Raw genomic sequence first — 21,689 nt, forward strand, 5'->3', positions numbered from 1 at the left:
CTGTATCTTTCCTATAGTAGGGCGACCAGAATTGGATACAATATTCGAAGTGTGGTCTCACCAGGGACTTGTAGAGTTGCAGCAAAACCTCGCGGCTCTTAAACTTGATCCCCTTGTTAATGAAAGCCAAAACACCATATGCTTTCTGAACAACCCTATCCACTTGGCTGGAAACTTGGAGGGATCTATGTACTTGTACACCCAGATCCCTCTGTTCCTCCACATTGGAGAACCTCATTTCATTTGAGAAGGCAATTCTCTGTCAAAAGGATTCTCTGCTACTTTAGTGTTTCTTGTTTCTCAGTAAGGCCATGGAGTGTAAAAACAAAGAAGTTATCATAAACTAAATAAGACACTGGTCCAGCCTCAGCTGAGTTTACTGTTTGCAGTTCCAGGCAATGCACTTTAAGAAGGAAGGCTGTGAAGAATTTAATTTGCCTTTCTTTTTGGGACTCGCTTCTGAGTGGTTATTCTGCTGAAAACTTTGTTAAATCATGTCTTTTCAAAATGTTGTAAGTTCAGTTCAGCAAATTGCCCATTGATTTTCATCTCAAAAGCCTGAATAATTTGCAGCCACAATTCTTTCCCCCAAAAACAGCATCCCCCAAACACCAGCACTACAGACCGCTCCTCACAACAACCCCACCACAGCAATAATCCCATTTATAACAGCCCCATTACCCCCAACAATATCCCAACCAATACCCAAACCAGCCCCGTATATAACAAACCCATTACCCCCAATAATATCCCAACCAGCCCCACCTATGACAGCCCCATTACACCTAACATTAACCCAACCAGCCCTGTCTATAACAGCCCCATTACCCCAACAATATCCCAACCAGCCCTGTCTATAACAGCCGCATTACCCCAACAATATCCCAACCAGCCCCATCTATAACAGCTCCATTACCCCTAACATTAACCCAACCAGCCTTGTCTATAACAGCCCATTACCCCAACAATATCCCAACCAGCCCTGTCTATAACAGCCGCATTACCCCAACAATATCCCAACCAGCCCCATCTATAACAGCTCCATTACCCCTAACATTAACCCAACCAGCCTTGTCTATAACAGCCCATTACCCCAACAATATCCCAACCAGCCCTGTCTGTAACAGCCCCATTACGCCTAACATTAACCCAAAGATCCCTGTCTATAACAGCCCCATTACCTCAACAATATCCCAACCAGTCCCGTCTATAACAGCCCCATTACCCCTAACATTAACTCAAACAGCCCTGTCTACACCAGCCTCATTACCCCAACAATACCTCAACCAGCCCCGTCTACAACAGCCCCATTACTCCAACAATACCCTAACCAGCCCTGTCTTTAACAGCCCCACTACACCAACAATACCCTAACCAGTCCCGTCTATAACAGCTCCACTACCCCAACAATACCCTAACCAGCCCCGGCTATAACAGTCCCATTACCCCCAACAATACCCTAACCAGCCCCTACTATAAGAGCCCCACTACCCCAACAATACCCCAACCAGCCCTGTCTATAACAGTCCATTTACCCCAAACAATACCCCAACCAGCCCCATCTATAACAGCTCCACCACACAACAATACCCTAACCAGCCCTGTCTATAATAGCCCCATTACCCCCAACAATATCCCAATCAGCCCTGTCTATAACAGCCCCGTTACCCTAATAATAACCCAAACAGCCTGTCTATAACAGTCCCATTACCTCAAACAATACCCTAATCAGCCCCCTCTATAACAGCCCCATTACTCCCAACAATACCCCAACCAGCCCTGTCTATAACAGCCCCACTACACCAACAATACCCCGACAAGCCCTGTCCATAACAGCCCCACTATCCCAACAATACCCTAACCAGCTCCATCTATAACAACCCCATTACCCCCAACAATACCCTAATCAGCCCCTGTCAATAACAGCCTCACTACCCCAACAATACCCTAACCAGCCCTGTCTATAACAGCCACCACTACCCCAATACCCTAACCAGCCCTGTCTATAATAGCCCCACTATACCAACAATACCCTAACCAGCCCTGTCTATAACAGCCCCACTATACCAACAATACCCTAACCAGCCCCATCTATAACAGCCCCAATACTCCAATAATACCCCAACCAGCCCTGTCTATAACAGCCACCACTACCCCAATACCCTAACCAGCCGTGTCTATAACAGCCCTACTACCCCAACAATACCCTAACCAGCCCTGTCTATAACAGCCCCACTACCCCAACAATACCCTAACCAGCCCTGCCTATAACAGCCCCACTACAACAATACTTCAACCAGCCCCCTCGGTAACAGCCCATTACTCCCAATAATACCCTAACCAGCACTGTCTATAACAGCCTCATTACTCCCAACAATACCCCAACCAGCCCCATCTATAACAGCTCCACTATCCCATCAATCCCCCCACCAGCCCCGTCTACAAAAGTCCCGTTACCCCAATAATAACCCAAACAGCCTGTCTATAATATCCCCATTATTCCCAAAAATACCCCAACAGCCCTGTCTATAACATCCCCATTATTCCCAAAAATACCCCAACAGCCCTGTCTATAACATCCCCATTATTCCCAAAAATACCCCAACAGCCCTGTCTATAACAGCCCCATTACGCCCAACAATACCCTAACCAGTCCCGTCTATAACAGCCCCATTACCCCAAACAATACCCCAACGACCACATCTATAACATTCCCATTACCGCCAACAATATTCCAACAACCCCCAAATTCCTCAAATTGCACCAATTTCCCTGAAAATCACCTCCCCAAAAACGTCTGCCCCATTGTCCCCTTCCCCTCCAACAGTCCCTAGCTCCAAAAGCCTGCACTCTCACAACAGCTCATAACTCAGCCCCTCCCCTCCCACAACAATCCTATCCCTCAACATCTTCCAGCCCAAAACCCCATTCCACAGAACCTCCTTACCCCAACAGGACCCACTGCCAATAACCCACACCCCAGCAGCAGCCCCTCACACCCTCCCCCTCGCAACACCCACTGGTCAACCAATGCCCAAAGATCACTACCCCCCCCCCCAGCAGCTCCAGAAATCAGACCATCTAGAACTTTCTCCCCACCAATCTCCACCTCTCCTGGACAGCCCCTAAATAACTCTCCCACCACCCACCCCTCCCCCCCATCAGCCCTGACCACCCTCCCCAACCTCACACCTTCCTCCTCCACTGCCAGGCCGCTTTGACATTGAAATCTCACCAGCGGTGGGGGGGGCAGGGCAAAGGAAGATCCCAGACCTGAGAGCTCTGGGGTGGGCTGAGGCTTTGGATGTGTGTGGGGTGGGGGTGGGGAGGGGTGGGGGTGTACGAGATCAGGTAAGGTCTTACCGGAGGGTGGGGCGTGTCTGTGTGTGTGTGTGTGGGGGGGGGGGTCGATGGCGAATCAACCCGCCCCCACCCCCCTCACCGAGGTTTCGGGAGGGGTTGTGTGGATTGGAGGGTTGGTGGTGGTGGGTGGGGTGGAAGGTGGTCTGTGAGGGGACAGAGTTGGGGATTGAACCGTTCCCGGTCACTGAGGGAGGGGGGTGATTTTGGGGAGGGGGGGGGGATTGAAACTGTCCATCCTCCTGCCCCCACGCACCTATGCCTCAACCAGATTAAGGGAAGAGGGGGGCGAAGAAGGAATTGAGTGGCTCTGTGTGTGTGGGCGGGGGAACAGAGGTGAGTGTTGCCTGTTAGTCGCCCATCTCAGATCCAACCCCCTCCCTTTTTTTTGTTCATTTCCTTTCCTCTTTATTTCCCCCCCCTCCCCGCTATCCCCTCCCCTTCTCTCGCTTGTCAGTCGCTGACAACCCCTGCAGGAGGCTGTGTTCATGTTACGTGGAGACGCCTTCTGACTGGCGGCTGTGTGTGTGTGTGTGACACAGAGACAGAGAGACAGAGAGACCTTACGCTGCCAGGGACCGGTTTTAATTTTTAAAACCATACAAATCTTTGCCACATCCTCCGGAGAGCACAGTAGGAAACAATGGAGCAGGGACAATTCTGAAACGGTAAGACACCGCTGAAGCCACAACCGCTTTGTATTTTTTTTGTATTAGAAAGCAGAGCAGATGCTTTATTTGGGTTCTAATAATAAATCACAGTCATGGCCAGGGCGTGCACAGATCTGGCGCTGTAAGGTGCAATGTGGCAGGACATGAGGGGATGTTCGATAGCGTGTGTGTGAAAGAGGGAGAAGGTGTGAGAAGGTGTGTTTGTGTGTGTGTGTGTGGGGGGGGGGGTGATGTGTGAGATTAGCTCTGTGTATGTGAGAGAGAATGTGTGAGATTATCTCTGTGTATGTCAGAGAGAATGTGTGAGAATATTTGTGTGTGTGAGGGGGGTAATGTGTGAGAATATCTGTGTGTGAGAGAGGGGGAATGTGTGAGATTATCTGTGTGTGCGAGAGAGGGGAGAATGTGTGATAATATCTGTGTGTGAGAGAGAATGTGTGAGAATATCTGTGTTTTGTGAGGGGGCATGTGTGAGATTATCTCTGTGTGTGAGGGGGGAATGTGTGAGATTATCTGTGTCTGTGAGAGAGAGAATGTGTGAGATTATCTGTGTGTGAGGGGGAGAATGTGTGAGAATATCTGTGTGTGTGAGGGGGGAATGTGTGAGATTATCTTTGTGTGTGAGGGTGGAATGTGTGTGTGTGTGAGAAAGAGAATGTGTGAGATTATCTGTGTGCGTGTGAGAGAGAATGTGTGAGATTATCTGTGTGTGTGAGGGAGGAAAATGTGTGAGAATATCTGTTTGTGTGTGAAGGGGGAATGTGTGAGATTATTTGTGTGTGTGAGAGAGAGAATGTGTGACAATATCTGTGTATGAGGCAGGAGAATGTGTGAGAATATCTGTGTGTGTGAAGGGGGAATGAGTGAGATTATTTGTGTGTGTGTGAGAGAGAGAGAGAGAGAGAAAATGTGTGACATTATCTGTGTGGGGGGGGGAGAATGTGTGAGAATATCTGTATGGGAGAGAGGGGGAATGTGTGAGATTATCTGTGTGTGCGAGAGAGAGAATGTGTGAGATTATCTGTGTGTGTGAGAGAGGGGAGAATGTGTGAAATTATCTGTGTGAGAGAGAGAATGTGTGAGAATATCTGTGTTTTGTGAGGGGGAAATGTGTGAGATTTTCTGTGTGTGTGAGGGGGGGATGTGTGAAAGAGAGAGTGTGTGAGATTATTTGTGTGTGTGAGAGAGAGAATGTGTGAGAGTGTGTGTGTGAGGGGGGAATGTGTGAGAATATCTGTGTGTGTGAGGGGGGAATGTGTGAGAGAGAGTGTGTGTGAGATTATCTGTGTGTATGAGAGAGAGAATGTGTGAGAGTATCTGTGTGTATGAGGGGGGAATGTGTGAGAGAGAGTGTGTGAGATTATTTGTGTGTATGAGAGAGAATGTGTGAGAGTATCTGTGTGTGTGAGGGGGGAATGTGTGAGAATATCTGTGTGTGTGAGGGGGGAATGTGTGAGAGAGAGTGTGTGTGAGATTATCTGTGTGTGTGAGGGAGAGAATGTGTGAGAGTATCTGTGTGTATGAGGGGGGAATGTGTGTGAGAGAGAGTGTGTGAGATTATCTGTGTGTGAGAGAGAGAATGTGTGAGATCATCTGAATGTGAGGGGGAGAATGTGTGAGAATATCTGTGTGAGAGGGGGGAATGTGTGAGAATATTGGTGTGTGAGGGAGGGGGGAATGTGTGAGAATATCGGTGTGTGAGAGGGGAGAATATGTAAGATTATCTGTGTGTGAGAGACAGAGGGGAGAATGTGAGAATATCTATGTGTGTGAGAGACAGGGAGAATGTGATAAAATGTGTGTTTGGGGGGCGTGGGGAGGATACGTGAGATTATCTCTGTCAGAGAGAGAAAAGGCATTTTGAATGAGACTGCATTTGGGAGAGGACCGGAGAGAATGTTTGTGCAGAAGAGGTTACATGTGATGACAATGTAGAGGATGCACTTGTCCGTGCGAAGGACAAAATGTATGTGACCGAAATAATGAAAAGAACTGATAGCGGGATTTAAGATCAGGTTGGGGAAGTGAGTGGAGCGCAGTGAATGGTAATGGTTTGGGGCAGGAGACAGATTCGGGGTGATGCTCCCGTGTCGGATAAATGCTAGTATGGGCCGAACGGCCTGTTTCCATTAGGCAATCCTGTGTACTTCGTGTGTTGTGCAGGCATGTGTGAATGTGAGGCTCCGTCAGAGAGTCAGTGAGAGGTGGAGACGGGTAAGAGTGTTTAAGAAGGAATTCATGCAAATATGTGGTAACATTATTCATTGGAGCGAGAATGTGGGAGAGGGCAATGTGACAAATTTGTCCTCTAGTGATGGAGAAAGGAGTGTCTGATGGTAGGAGGGAGCTGAGTGCCTGGTGTGCATGGCTTCTGTGCTGTGCAGTCAGCCTCTGTATTGGTGGGAGTTTGCTTGAGTTATGTTTGGCCGTATGCATGTGAGAGACAAGGAGCACGTCAGCGAGTGTAAGGGAGGGTGTGGAGACCGCCCCCGGGAGCCTGTAAACCCTTTCATTCCGCACATTTCTCATTCGGCCGGAGGCCCCTGTGAATCAGGTGTGAGTTCTTTGTGTCTCTCAGTGGTTTGGCTCTGAGATTGAGCTCCCCCACCCCCCAACCCCGAGCGCCCCATCCTGGGACTGTGACACGGCCCTGGGCGCAGATCTACATTGCTTCAGACGCTAACGTCAGACGGGTGTTGGCTGTTAGAAATTGCAGTATAAAGGAGCTGAATGCATCTGGATCTGCAAACTACAAAAACCGAGCTCCTTTTAGGTCAAAGCTGTTTGATTTGTTGAATTAAAAGAACACTACCGCCTTAATTATCAACGTTTTACATATTTGTGTGTGTGTGTGTGTGTGGATGTGTGTTAATGTGTACGTGTGTGTTTGTGTGTGTATGCTTGTGTGTGTGTTTATGTGTATATGCTTGTGTATGGATGTATGTTTGTGTGTGCTGTTGTGTGTTAATGTGTGTTTATGTGTGTATGCTTGTGTATGGAAGTATGTTTGTGTGTGCTGGTGTGTGTTAATGTGTGTTTATGTGTGTATGCTTGTGTATGGATGTATGTTTGTGTGTGTTGGTGTGTGTTAATGTGTGTGTATGCTTGTGTATGGATGTGTGTGTTTATATGTGTGTATATATATCTGTGTGTCTGCTTGTCTGTGGATGTGTGTGTGTGTGCTTGTCTGTGTGTTTGTGAGAGTCTGGGGCCTCTATTGGTTAATCCTAATGTGATGCTGCCTATATTTGTGTTGTTTCCATCCTCACAGAGATCTGTGTAAATGCCAGTACATCATACATTTCTTTAAGTGTTAAGTATTGTTTCATGATGCCAGTATTGTTGCAGCATTAGTGAAGACTGCCTTGAGTTGCTGGAATTGTTTGTTGCTGCCCTGCTTCCTGAATAGTTTGTTATGCTCTTCAACTGATGGAAATAAATGTTTGTTTCCAGTTTTTATCAAAGTGTTCAGATGGCACTGAGTTCATGTTAGGAATTCAACTCACTTCCAGTTTACATTCAGATTTCAGGGAGTCACTGTTTAGTCTCAAACTTTTGCAAGCTGTGGACGGAGCTGGATGAGAATTCATTGACCAAAGATGTTCTGTGAAACTGTTTGTGCTGAAAGAACAGTTCCCTTCCAAGTGGTTATTTTTAGGAGAGGGCTCAATAGACAGTATCATGTTGGTTATCTTGTGCTGAAAATCCATAAAAATGCAAGAAGCAGTCATTTACTTTCTGAATGTGTCTGAATTATCCATTTATTAATGAAATTGACTCAATTCCCAGAGGCCACATTCTCTTTATCTAAATCCAGCAATTTTCCTATTTAAATATATTTATGGGCACTTCTGTTCAATTTAATGTGCCTGAGGTTTTTATTTTCTCATCAAGTCTCAATAATTTTTCACGGATGTTGATGTATGACATTACCAACAAGGGCATTGGTAAGAACATAACATTTGTTGTATTTGTACAATTTCAAGATTGTTTGATGAATTTTGGGTAAGATGGTGGTAAGACTGTCAAATGATATGGGCTAAAAAAGATCAAATGGATTGAAGATGCATGGTCTAACTGATATGAAGAACAAGTTTGAGGACACATTTCTGGATTGCTATGAGAGGCAGTCAATGGATCTGGATTACTGGCTGTTGCAATTTTAGTAAGCTTGTCATGTCCATTGAAATGGCTTGATGGTAGTGAAAAATAAAACTTAAAACCAGCAGGCCAGTTAACAACATGGCCCATCACCCCAGTGCCGAGTTTACCTGGGACAGTGTGGTAACATGAGCTTTATTTTCAACTGGAGTTGGCAACTTTTTTTTTAAAAAGGACCATTCTTTTCCCACCCTCTTGTTGGTGCTTCCATCTCCTTCTTGGGATTCTGTACAGATATTTCAATTCCTTTAGCTATTCGACTACAACTGGAAGGACTTTTCTGTTTCCGGTCTCCAGAATTATTTTAATGCATGGGACCTCCAGTAAAATAGAGCTGAATGGTTCTGCTCATAGTGTTGCTAAATGCTTTGCAGCATCTCACTAAGGCTCCTTCGATAGAAAAAAATAAATCTGTGCCCTCTACACTAGAGGCAGCAGAAGAATGAAATAAATGAATGATTTGTTGTCACATATACCTACTGAGATCCAATGAAAAGTGTTCTGTCACCACAATCCAGTACCATTTTGAGGTATCTTGTCAGAAAAATTAAGAAAAAGCAAAAACGAAATGAAAAGGAAATAGAGGAAAAGAATGCAGTCAGCCTGGAGCAGGTAGGCTTAACATGGATGTGCCACCCTGAAAACTACTCACCATCCCAGCTTGGAAATGTGTCTCCATTGCTTCATTGTTCCTAGGACAAAATCCTGGAAACCCCTCTCTAACAGCAGTGTGGGTACACCTACAAGACATGGATTATAGTGGGTCAAGAAGGTAGTCATCTTCTCCAGGGCATTTAGGAATGGGCAATAAATGCTGGATCAGCCAGTGATGCTAACATCCCATGAATAAATTTTAAAATGTACAGAAATTGAAGTTGAAAATAACACAATATGTGGAAATTTGTCATTAACACAATTCACAAGATTACCAATAGAAAGAGAAAATATTTAAAATGCAAGTAATGCTGTTTACTCTTCATTTTGATATTTCTTGCAAATTGTTCTGATTAAAAGCTTCCACAATGTATGTCTTTTTTCAGCTATACTAAAACACACACACACACGCTGAACACACCCTTCTCTCCACCCAGCCCTTCACCTGCTGATCAGAATGATTCACTCTTTCTTAGCACGTTTAAATTATCTGAATATTTAATTTCAGGATTTGACTCAAATTTATTTGTATATCATTAGCTCATCTCCTTTCCTGGAACTGTTATTTCCCCCTGGGCCCCAGTTACCAAGTCACCTCCGGCAGCCTGGTTGGAGGGCTCCATTAGTCAAGAGTTATCCTTGACAATGTCAAAGGACTAATGGGCCCAAACTGTGATACCTGAGCCAAGTTTTGCATTCATCTGACATCCAGAGGCATTGTTTCATCAATGCACGATAAACACAGACAAGGAGCAGGGAAGTTGGCTTCATTTATCTGTCATTAATATGGGGAGATGGGGGTGGTCCAGGATTTCTACTTTTGCCTGCCCTGGGATCAGGGATAGTAATTTGGCACAAGACCAGAGGCCAGTTAAGTGGTCTGTCTGGCTTATGATTCAGATGCTTTCCAGTTAAGGGGATGAACCTGAAGACAGGTTACTGTTTAGATTTTTTTTTAAATGGCAGTGGTGTTCTGTTTGAATTTGATTAGAATTGTAAGCATATGGCTGTCTCTGTACTGGGACAAACATACAAAATCTTACTGCGATTTTGTTATTTTTTTCACATTTGTAAGGTTGGATTTCATGCTGTATGTGTTATAGTCATTTGATTTATAATTAAACACAAGGCATTCATTAACAACATGCAGAACTGTGATGAGGTTGGAACACTGACAGATTTGAGAAGATCCCGGGCACTCTAACAGCTGGGAATAGCCTGTCAAGCAGAGGCCAAACAGCACCCATAACAATGAGCTATTAATCTCCGATTTTCAGGCGAGGAAAGGGACATCAATCTATTCGTGCTGGGCGCTCTAAATACAGCGTGATCTAGCAGCATGTCAGGAATCACCTCCCCCTCCATCGCTCTCGGCTTTATTTAGGCCTGTTATTTGACTGGAAGATCCTGGTAAGACTCAGAAGAGCTGGCGGCAGGAGCCACTCGGTTAGACTGACGATGCTGTTGCAGCGCTTTTCCAGGACCTGTCGCAGTCGGCACTCGGCCAGCTGTCCTGCTCCCAGTGTCTGTGGCGTGCCCAGGGTGGTGCCGCTGTCCATGGTGCTGATCTCGCCGTGTTCGCCATTGGAGTGCTGTCCGCGGTCCTGATCTCTGTCGCCCCACCTGGATTGGTTCAGGTAGGTAAAAAAAAACAATGACTGCAGATGCTGGAAACCAGATGCTGGATTAAAGTGGTGCTGGAAGAGCACAGCAGTTCAGGCAGCATCCAAGGAGCAGCTAAATCGACGTTTCGGGCAAAAGCCCTTCATCGGTTCAGTCGCTATTTCCCAGCCATTATCGTTGCAATGAAACATCTTATTCTCTCTGTTTTTCTTTGTACAATCGACGAAATTTTGAGCTGTAGCCGTGTCCGTGCTATTGTTGGTGGCTCCCGTTGATTGTAACTTACGGCTGCACTCACTCACACACACACACACACACACACACGGGCGGGCTACCTATTTTTTCTTTGAACTCCTGTTCCGTTTCTGGGTGAATGATACGAGTCCGGGCTTGGCCAGGGGCCTAGAATGATCCAAAATTGATCGGGACGCCCAAAGGAGAGCGGTGTCAATACCCGCGATATGCACGGGGATCGGCGCTAACCCAGAGCAGATTGGAGCGACTTGTGTCTAGAAGCAGCATTTATGTGAGGGTGAAACGGCATTATACAGTCGAAGCCTGTGGCTGTATGTCACCGCTATGTCACCGCTCACTCAAACTGAAACCGCGGCTCCTTATTGTCCGCCAAATGGCCTTTCGACTGGTTCCTAATTCGATGAAATTTCACGCAAACTTCACTCTCTTTTGCGGACGCTTCATCTTCTAAGGTAACGTCTAAATACTAACACTGTGGTCGAGATACTGTAGGGAAAAAAAATCATAAGTGGGCAGCTGACAAATAAGAAGAGAACAGACATTGAAAGGTGACAATACAGCAAGAGGATAGATGACAGCGTTCATGCAGAAAAGGCAATTAAATGCAATCTGAGAGAGAGAGAGAGAGAGGGAAAGGGAGCGGTTGCTGAGGAATACTAGCATGCCAACGACTGTGTGAGTGAATTAAAAGGAAATGGAGTGTGTAAACGTACGAATGTGCGATGGCGTACATTTGGAAGAGCATCAGGAAGGAGCGTTGTGTGCCATAAATGTCAAAGGGTGTGTGTCAGAAATGAAGAGAATTTCAAACAGAATACAACCTGCATGCTCACCTGTGCAAGTCTGTGCGACAGTGTGTCATAATGTATCTGTGAAATTGTGTGTGGATATACCACTAGATATTCGTGAATACACATTTGTGAGTGAGAACATATAGCGTGTAGATCTATGTATGTGAGTGAAGCTGCATGCGCTGGTGTACACATGTATGTTATGTGGACGAACTAAGATAATTCTAGGCGTGTGCATGAGTATGTGAGTGTGCATGAATCTGGGAGTTTGTTGGAAGTGAGTGTAGGTCTTTAGGAGTATATGAGACTGGGACAGCATATGTATCGAGGAGTTTATATGGGTCCGAGAATGTACATGTGTTTGGGGAATGAGTTTAAGTCTGCAAGATGTATATACTTCTGAGAATGAGCCTGGGACGTTAGATGGATTGAGAGTATGCGTTCATTTGTGTGTGATTGAATCTCAAAGTCTGCAGGGGTGTATGAGTATGGCAGTGAATGGATGTTTGCGAGTATATATGAGTTGATGGATGTAAATAAATCTGGGAGTGTATATGTGGGTGTATAAGAGTTTGTGGGTGTATATGAGTCTGGTATATATGGGTTTGTGTATGTGTCTCAGAGTGTGCATGAGTCTGGTAGTGTGAGTCTGAACGTGTGTATATGTCAGGGTGTGTATGCTGATCTGAAAGTATGCATGGGTCTGGGAATGTATGTAATTTTGCGAGTGTATATGAGTCTGGGAGTGTATATGGGTCTGGGAATGTATTTGAGTTTGGGAACGTATGTGTCTGGGAGTGTATATGAGTCTGGGAGTGTATATGAGTCTGAGAGTGTATATGAGTCTGCAGGCGTTTGCGGGCCTGGGGCTGTACAGTATATGAGACTGAGTGTGCATGGGTCTGGAATTGTGTGTGGCTCTGGAAGTGTGAATGTATCTGAGAGAATGCATGCATCTGGGTGTGTCCATGTGCCTGTGGGTGTGTATGAGTGCGAGACCAGAGGTTGTATATAAATCTGTGAGGGCGTGTAGCAGTGCTGAGCTTCACGAAGGCACAGCGCTCAGCTCCCAGTCTCTCTCCAGAGACCGGAGCGATAAAAATATCCTTCAAACGACTCAGCCTGACGTGGGGATCTGCAGCTAGGAGGGTGGGGGGCGGGGAGAGGGACAGCTAAAACACATACACACTGCAGTCCTGACGCAGTCTATCCTCGTTTGTTTCACTCCGATCAGTAAAAGGGGTGGGGCTGGGAATGGTTCACTCGGCAGCGGCCGCATACCCTTCCATTCGCTCTCAGGAGCTCACTGGGGTGGGCATCCTCCCTCCAGTAACGGGGCTCCCCCAGACTCAACAGCCCTTGCTTGAAGTGAAGACAACTCATCACCACTCAGTCAATAACTCTGACCATATGTGTGACGAGGTGACCATGCTTTTTCAAACAACACCCCGCCGCACTGAAAATGAGGGTGTTTTGTTTTAAATTCCCCCCACCTCAGCAAGTTCACCACCAGCTAACACTGTCCCTTGTTCCCTCTGACTCTCCTCTCAGACTCGGTGCATTTCCTGTGGGAGGCTCCTTCTGGCTCGCCAATATTAAAGCCTTTTATTTTGTTTCTTCCTCCAGTCATTTCAAATAATATAAAGCAAAAATCGTATCGTGCCGAAGTCGAGTTTCTTTTTTTAAAAAAAATAAAAACCAGAAAATACTATCGAGAAAAGTCGCAGGATCTGAGCCGAGTGCACTCGGTGTGACCAATAGCTCTCCCTCTTGCTCCAGGGAAATGGCTCAGTCCTCGCTGTCGCCAAAGTCAGTCTGTGATGTCTTAAGTACCATGAGTTTTCAAAGGAGGGGATTATTGTGGGGGAGGGGGTCTTACAGAGATAGAAATACAGGAACATCTGTCAAATATTGTGTCAATAAATGGGACATAGGGTTTTAATAAAAACGTTTTACTCATTTGCCTCCAGTCAGATGCAGGACTTCATTTCTTGTAGATGTAGCCTCGCATTATGCCCTTGTGTCACAAACAGTCTTCATAGCTGCAGCCTGGTTCATTAAAGTCTCTGCTTCCTAATTCAACGCAGCCCTCAGGCATGTTTTTGCTATAGATGCTGGATTGTGCCTGTGTGTGTGTGTGTGTGTGAGAGTGCATGTGTGCTTGTGTATGTATGTATGTGTGTGTGAGCATGTGTCTGTGTGTGTGTGTCTGTATCTGAGTCTGTGTGTAAGTCTGTTTTTGTGTATGTATCTGTGTGTCTGCGTGTATACATGTATACATGTGTCTGTGTGTGTACTTGTGTGTGTCTATGCGTACCTGTATGTATGAGTGTATCTGTGTGTGTGTGTGTGTCTGTATGTTTGTCTGTGTGCATATCTGAGTGTGTGTGTGTGTATATGTATCTGTATGTCTGTGTATGTGTGTGTGCATGCATCTATGTGTGTATGTGTCTGTATGTCTGTATGTGTGTGTGTGTGTGTGTTTAAGGACCAGCAAGTTTTGACAGAAGGGAAGCAATCAGTGTTGCTTTGAATCTCAGTTCATTCTGGTTAGTGAGGAAAAGATCTCAGAAAATTAAGTCATGGCTTGAGCTTTTCCTTTCGGAACCCCTGACTGGTCTCTGTCAGCCGCCCTTCCCTGGGAGGGTGGGAGTTGTCAGATTGTTTCAGAGCTGACGGGGAGGTGAGAGTTGAGGCATGAGAGGTGCTTTATTAGGCCAAGGCAACAAGCTTCTCCTCGCTGGAGAGGTTGGGGGACCGAGAGATTGAAAAGACGCTCAGGGCAATAATCAGCTGGCAGGAGCAGGGATGTTAGGGCCGCCTTATGTGTGTGAGAGAGAGTGTGTGTGTGTCAGCATGAGTGTCACTGTGTGTGTGTCACTGTGCGAGTGTGTGTGTGAGAGAGAGTGTGTGTGTGACAGCATGAGTGTCACTGTGCATGTGCCACTGTGAGAGTGTGTGTGTGAGAGAAAGTGTGTGTGTGTCAGCATGAGTGTCACTGTGCATGTGTCACTGTGCGAGTGTGTGTGTGAGAGAAAGTGTGTGTGTGTCAGCATGAGTGTCACTGTGCATGTGCCACTGTGAGAGTGTGTGTGTGAGAGAAAGTGTGTGTGTGTCAGCATGAGTGTCACTGTGCATGTGTCACTGTGCGAGTGTGTGTGTGAGAGAAAGTGTGTGTGTGTCAGCATGAGTGTCACTGTGCATGTGTCACTGTAAGAGTGTGTGTGTGAGAAAGTGTGTGTGTCAGCATGAGTGTTACTGTGTGTGTGTCACTGTGCGAGTGTGTGCGAGAGAAAGTGTGTGTGTGTCAGCATGAGTGTCACTGTGCATGTGCCACTGTGAGAGTGTGTGTGTGAGAGAGAAAGTGTGTGTGTGTGTGTCAGCATGAGTGTCACTGTGTATGTGTCACTGTGAGAGTGTGTGAGAGAAAAAGTGTATGTGTGTCAGTTTGAGTGTTGAAAATGTGTTGCCGGTTAAAGCGCAGCAGGTCAGGCAGCATCCAAGGAACAGGAAATTTGACGTTTCGGGCAAAAGAAACGTCAAATCTCCTATTCCTTGAATGCTGCCTGACCTGCTGCGCTTTAACCAGCAACACATTTTCAGCTCTGATCTCCAGTATCTGCAGACCTCACTTTTTACTCAGAATGAGTGTTACTGTGTATATGTCACTGTGAGAGTGTGTGTGTGAGTGAAACTGTGTGTCAGCATGAGTATTCCTGTGTGTGTGCATCACCGTGAGAGTGTGTATGTGAGAGAGAAAGTGTATGTGTGTCAGCATGCGTGTTATTGTGTGTATGTCACTATGAGTGTGTGTGTGTGAGAAAAACTGTGTCAGCATGAGTGTTACTCTGTGTGTGTCACTGTGAGAGTGTGTGCGTGAGAGAAAAAGTGTGTGTGTCATTATTAGTGTCACTGTGTGTGTCACTGTGAGAGTGCGTGAGAGAAAAAGTGTGTGTCATCATTAGTGTCACTTTGTGTATCACTGTGAGAGTGTGTGTTGTCAATGTGAGAGAAAGTGTGTGTGTCACTGTGAATGATATCATTGTGTCTCACTGTGAGAGTGAATCTGCAAGATTTGAATTATAAGTAGAGGCTGAATTGACTGGGAATTTGTTTTGCTGGAGCATAGGAAGCTGAAGATTGACCTTATCGAGGTTTATAAAATCATGAGGGTCTTGAATAGGGTAAATAGCCAAGTTCTTTTTCCCAGCAGAGTGGAGTCCAAAACCAGAGGGCAAAGGCTTAAAGTGAGAGGGGAAAGATTTAAAAGGGACTTAAGGGCAACTTTTTCAAGTGGAGGGTGGTGTGTGTATGGAATGAGCTGCCTGAGGAAGTGATGGAGGCTGGTGCAACTACAACATTTAAAAGAGGTTTGGACAGATACATAGATAGAAAAGGTTTAGAGGGATATGGGTCAAACACAGGCAAATGGGACTGATTCAGTTCAGGAAACCAGTCAGCATTGACGAGTTGGTCCAAAGGGTCCAGTTCTGTGATATATCACTGTATGATTCTATGACTGTTAGTGTGAGAGAATGTGTGTCAATGTGAGAGTGAGTTTCAGGGTGGGAGTGTGTCTGAGGCAGTGTGTATGTGTGTTTCTATAAGTGTGTGTCTATGATAGTGTGAGACAGTGTGAGCAAATGTGTGCATAATTGTTTGAGTGTCTATATGTGTGTATTTTTGTGTCTCTGTGTCTATATATATCTGTGCATGCCTCTGTGTGTCTATGTCTGTGGATGTCTCTGTGTGCCTGTATAAATGTATGTCCATGTGATGTATGTTGGAGTGCATGTCTATGTGGGTCTTTGTGTATGTCTATGCGTGTATCTGTGTTTCTGTATCTCTGTTATGTATCTGTGAGTGTTTATGTGAACAGTGTGTTTTGAAATGTGAATGTATGTCTGAGTTGTGACCTGCGTTTGTCTTCTAATGTTCTTACCCACTCAAATGTAAATAAATCTTACTTCCTGGGATGAGGGAGTGCAGAACTAAAGGGCATAGGTTTAAGGTGAGAGAGGAAGAATTTAAAAGGGCTCTAATTAGCAACTTTTTCACACAGAGGATGGTGCGTGTATGGAATGAGCTGCTGGAGGAAGTGCTGGAGGCTGGTACAATTACAACATTTAAAAGGGCATCTGAATGGGTATATGCATAGGAAGGTTTCAGGGGGATATGGGCCAAGTGTTGGGAAATGGGACTAGATTAGGTTAGAATATCTGGTCAGCATGGACAAGTGGAATCAAAGTCTGTTTCTGTGCTGTACATCTCTATGATTGAATGAATCTAAGCTGACAGAGGGAGCGTTAGTAAAATATTCATCCCTAAATTCATGTGGGATATTTCTCACAATTTTCTGAATCTGTTCCAAAATTAGTAATGAATTGTTCATGAATCTGATTCATTGATTCATTCATTTCTTTCCCTCCCCCAGAAATTCTTTATCTTCTTCAGATGGTAGGGCCCAGGTCAGACTGAAAAGGTGTGAGGACCCTTATGTTAGAGTGCATGTTCCTCTTGCTTTATGTATGTCACTTCAGAGGCTGCTGATAGGCAGGTGGAAGGGCTTCACTTGTGAAACAAAGTCCATCTTGTTTGTCCATCTATCCTCCTAAAACCAGCCTCAAAATGTTGGGTGTACCTCCCAGGATGGTCAATAGGATCCCTTTTTTAAAAAAAATCACTAACTCACTAACCTTCAATTGTGATATGCTTCTGAATTCTATGCAAATGCAGAGTGAGGAAATCAATAATTTTGCTAATGCTTGGCTCTCTCTGGACCCTGGTCAGACTGGCTGATTTCAAATCTGTTCTGCAGAAATCTTTTGGATGCATCAAGTAGGCTTAGTTTGATCTGAGAAGGAAATTGGAACAGATCCGGGCTCTTGTTGCACATTTTAGGTTCCATAAATAGGGATGAGGGCTTCACCCATTGTCAGTGGTCAGATAGCTCCCAGACTCCTTCCTCATTGTTTCCAGGGCAGTGCAATTCCTTCCCAGTGGATAGATCTCCAGGCAGGCATCTCCTGGTGATCTTGGGGAATAGCTGGATCTGAGGTTTGATGCTTTATTGAAGGACATCATTCCTTGGACCAGATTCAACAGATTCAATTGCATTCATAAAGCCATAGAGTCATAGAGATGTACAGCATGGAAACAGACCCCTCGATCATGGAAACCCCATGCCGACCAGATATCCCAGCCCAATCTAGTCCCTGCCAGTACACTTCCCATGTACCTCCAAACCTTGGATCAGTGGTGCTGGAAGAGCACAGCAGTTCAGGTAGCATCCAAAGTGCACCAAAATTGATTTCGCTGCACTTTGGATGCTGCCTGATCTGCTGTGCTCTTCCAGCACCACTGATCCAGAATCTGGTTTCCAGCATCTGCAGTCATTGTTTTTACCTCCCTCCAAACCCTTCCTATTCATATACACATCCAAATGCCTCTTAACTGTTGCAATTGTACCAGCCTCCACGACTTCCTCTGGCAGCTCATTCCATACACATGTACCACCCTCTGTGTGAAACAGTTGCCCCATAGGTCTCTTTTATATCTTTCCCCTTTCACCCTAAACCTATACCCTCTAGTTCTGGTCTCCTCCACCCCAGGGAAAAGACTTTGCCTATTTACCCTATCCATGCCCCTCATAATTTTGTATAAGGTCACCCCTCAGCCTCCGATGCTCCAGGGAAAACAGCCCCAGCCTGTTCAGCATCTCCCTATAGCTCAAATCCTCCAACCCTGGCAACATCCCTGTAAATCTTTTCTGAATCCTTTCAAGTTTCACAACATCCTTCTGATAGGAAGGAGAACAGAATTGTATGCAATATTCTAAAAGTGGCCGAACCAATGTCCTGTACAGCCGCAACATGACCTCCCAACTCCTGTACTCAATACACTGACCAATAAAGGAAAGCATGCCAAATGCCATCTTCACTATCCTATCTACCTGCGACTCCACTTTCAAGGAGCTATGAACCTGCACTCCAAGGTCTCTTTGTTCAGCAACACTCCCTAGGACCTTACCATTAAGGTGTATAAGTCCTGCTAAGATTTGCTTTCCCAAAATGCAGCATCTCGTATTTATCTGAATTAAACTGCATCTGCCACTTCTCAGCCCATTGGCCCATCTGATCAAGATCCTGTTGTAATCTGAGGTAACCCTCTTCGCTGTCCACTACACCTCCAATTTTGGTGTCATCTGCAAACTTACTAATTGTACCTCTTATGCTCGCAGCCAAATCATTTATGTAAATGACAAAAAGTAGTGGGCCCAGCACCAATCCTTGTGGCACTCCACTGGTCACAGGCCTCCAGACTGAAAAACTACCCTCCACCACCACCCTCTGTCTTCTACCTTTGAATCAGTTCTGTATCAAAATGGCTAGTTCTCTCTGTATTCTGTGAGATCTAACCTTGCTAATCAGTCTCCCATGGGGAACCTTGTCGAACACCTTACTGAAGTCCATATAGATCACACCTACCACTCTGCTCTCATCAATCACCTTTGTTACTTCTTCAAAAAACTCAATCAAGTTTGTGAGATATGATTTCCCATGCACAAAGCCATGTTGACTATCCCGAATCTGTCCTTGCCTTTCCAAATACATGTACATCCTGCCCCTCAGGATTCCCTCCAACAACTTGCCCACCACCAACATCAGGCTCGCTGGCCTATAGTTCCCTGGCTTGTCCTTATCAGCCTTCTTAAACAGTGGCACCACGTTAGCCAACCTCCAGTCTTCCAGCACCTCACCTGTGACTATCGATGATACAAATATCTCAGCAAGAGGCCCAGCAATCACTTCTGTAGCTTCCCACAGAGTTCTCAGGTACACCTGATCAGGTCCTGGGGATTTATCCACCTTTAACTGTTTCAAGACATCCAGCACTTCCTCCTCTGTAATCTGGACATTTTGCAAGATGTCACCATCTATTTCCCTACAATCTATATCTTCCATATTCTTTTCCACAGTAAATACTGATGTAAAATACTCATTTAGTATCTCCCCCATTTTCTGTGGCTCCACGCAAAGGCCGCCTTGCTGATCTTTGAGGGGCCCTATTCTCTCCCTAGTTACCCTTTTGTTCTTAATGTATTTGTAAAAACTCTTTGGATTCTCATTAACTCTATTTGCCAAAGCTATCTCATGTCCCCGTTTTGCCCTCCTGATTTCCCTCTTAAGTATACTCCTACTTCCTTTATGTACTTCTAAGGATTCACTCGATCTATCCTGTCTATACCTGACATATGGCTCCTTCTTTTTCTTAACCAAATCCTCAATTTCTTTAGTCATCCAGCATTCCCTATATCTACTAGCCTTTCCTTTCACCCTGACAAGAATATACTCTCTCTGGATTCTCGTTATCTCATTTCTGAAGGCTTCCCATTTTCCAGTTGCCCCTTTACCTGCGAACATCTGCCCCCAATCAGCTTTTGAAAGTTCTTGCCTAATACCGTCAAAATTGGCCTTTCTCCAGTTTAGAACTTCAACTTTTAGATCTGGTCTCTCCTTTTCCATCACTATTTTAAATTAATAGAATTGTGGTCACTGGCTCCGAAGTGCTCCCCACTAACACCTCAGTCACCTGCCTTGCTTTATTTCCCAAGAGTAGGTCAAGTTTTGCACTTTCTCTCGTAGGTACATCCACATACTGAATCAGAAAATTGTCTTGTACACACTTTACAAATTCCTCTCCATCTAAATCCTTAGCATTATGACAGTCCCAGTCTATGTTTGGAAAGTTAAAATCCCCTATCATAACCACTCTATTATTCTTACAGATAGCTGAGATCTCCTTACAAGTTTGTTTCTCAATTTCCCTCTGACTATTGGGGGGTCTATAATACAATCTCAATAAGGTGATCATCCCTTTCTTATTTCTCAGTTCCATCCAAATAACTTCCCTGGATGTATTTCCAGGAATATCCTCCCTCAGTACAACTGTAATGCTATCCCTTATCAAAAATGCCACCCCCCGCAGTGCCCCCCCCCCCCCCCCTTGCCTCCCTTTCTATTCTTCCTGTAGCATTTGTATCCTGGAACATGAAGCTGCCAGTCCTGCCCATCTCTGAGCCATGTTTCTGTAATTGCTATGATATCCCAGTCCCATGTTCCTAACCATGCCCTGAGTGCATCTGCCTTCCCTGTTAGGCCCCTTGCATTGAAATAAATGCAGTTTAATTTATTAGTCCTACCTTGTCCCTGCCTGCCCTGACTGTTTGACTCACTTCTGTTCTCAGCTGTACCCATCTCAGACCGATCTCTTTCCTCACTATCTCCCTGGGTCCCACCCCCCACCTTACTAGTTTAAATCCTCCTGAGCAGCTCTGGCAAATTTCCCTGCCACTATATTAATCCCCTTCCAATTTAGGTGACCTTCTTGTAAGGTCACTTCCAATGATCCAAAATGTGAATCCTTCTCTCATACACCAGCTCCTCAGCCATGCATTCATCTGCTCCATCCTCCTATTCCTGCCCTCACTAGCTCCTAGCACTGGGAGTAATCCAAACATTACTATACTTGAGGACCTCCTTTTTAAAGTTCTGCCTAACTCTCTGTAATCTCCCTTCAGAATCTCAACCTTTTCCCTTCCTATGTCGATCATTCCAATGTGGACAATGACCTCTTGCTGGTCCCTCTCCTCTGCTGCATCCTCTCTGAGACATCCTTGATCCTGGCACCAGGGAAGCAATACACCAGCCTGATTTTTCGCTGCTGGCCACAGAAACGTCTGTCTGTACCTCAGACTAGAGAATCCCCGAACACAATTGGTCTCTTCGAAACCGACGGACCTCTCGTTGCATCAGAGCCAATATCAATACCAGAAACTTGGCTGTTCGTGCTACATTCCCCTGAGAATCCATCACTCCCTATATTTTCCAAAACAGCATACCTGTTCGAAATGGGTATACCCACAAAAGACTCCTGCCCTAGATGCCTACCTCTCTTACCCTTCCTAGAGTTAACCCATCTATGTGACTGTATCTGAGACTTTCCCCCCTTCCTATAACTGCCATCCATCAGATACCGTTGCTGTTGCAAATTCCACATTGCTTCTAACTGTCTCTCCAACCGATCCATTCGATCTGATAAGATTCGCAGCCAACAGCATTTATGGCAGATATAATCTGCAGTAACCCTTAAACTCTTTTTAAACTCCCACATC

The 21,689-nt window shown here is 45.4% G+C and overlaps 1 protein-coding gene across 1 annotated transcript in view; it reads left to right on the forward strand.

Moving 5' to 3' along the window:
* The first annotated feature begins 3,851 nt into the window (after positions 1–3,851).
* Positions 3,852–21,689, forward strand: part of fbxl16 (F-box and leucine-rich repeat protein 16) — a 175,278-nt gene continuing 157,440 nt past the window's right edge. The window contains exon 1 of the mRNA XM_060840475.1: positions 3,852–4,028. The gene's annotated coding sequence lies outside the window, so the exon portion shown is untranslated. The remainder of the gene's footprint in view (positions 4,029–21,689) is intronic.

The sequence above is a fragment of the Hemiscyllium ocellatum genome, chromosome 20, assembly GCF_020745735.1.
Source record: "Hemiscyllium ocellatum isolate sHemOce1 chromosome 20, sHemOce1.pat.X.cur, whole genome shotgun sequence".
In the NCBI taxonomy this organism is placed as follows: Eukaryota; Metazoa; Chordata; class Chondrichthyes; order Orectolobiformes; family Hemiscylliidae; genus Hemiscyllium; species Hemiscyllium ocellatum.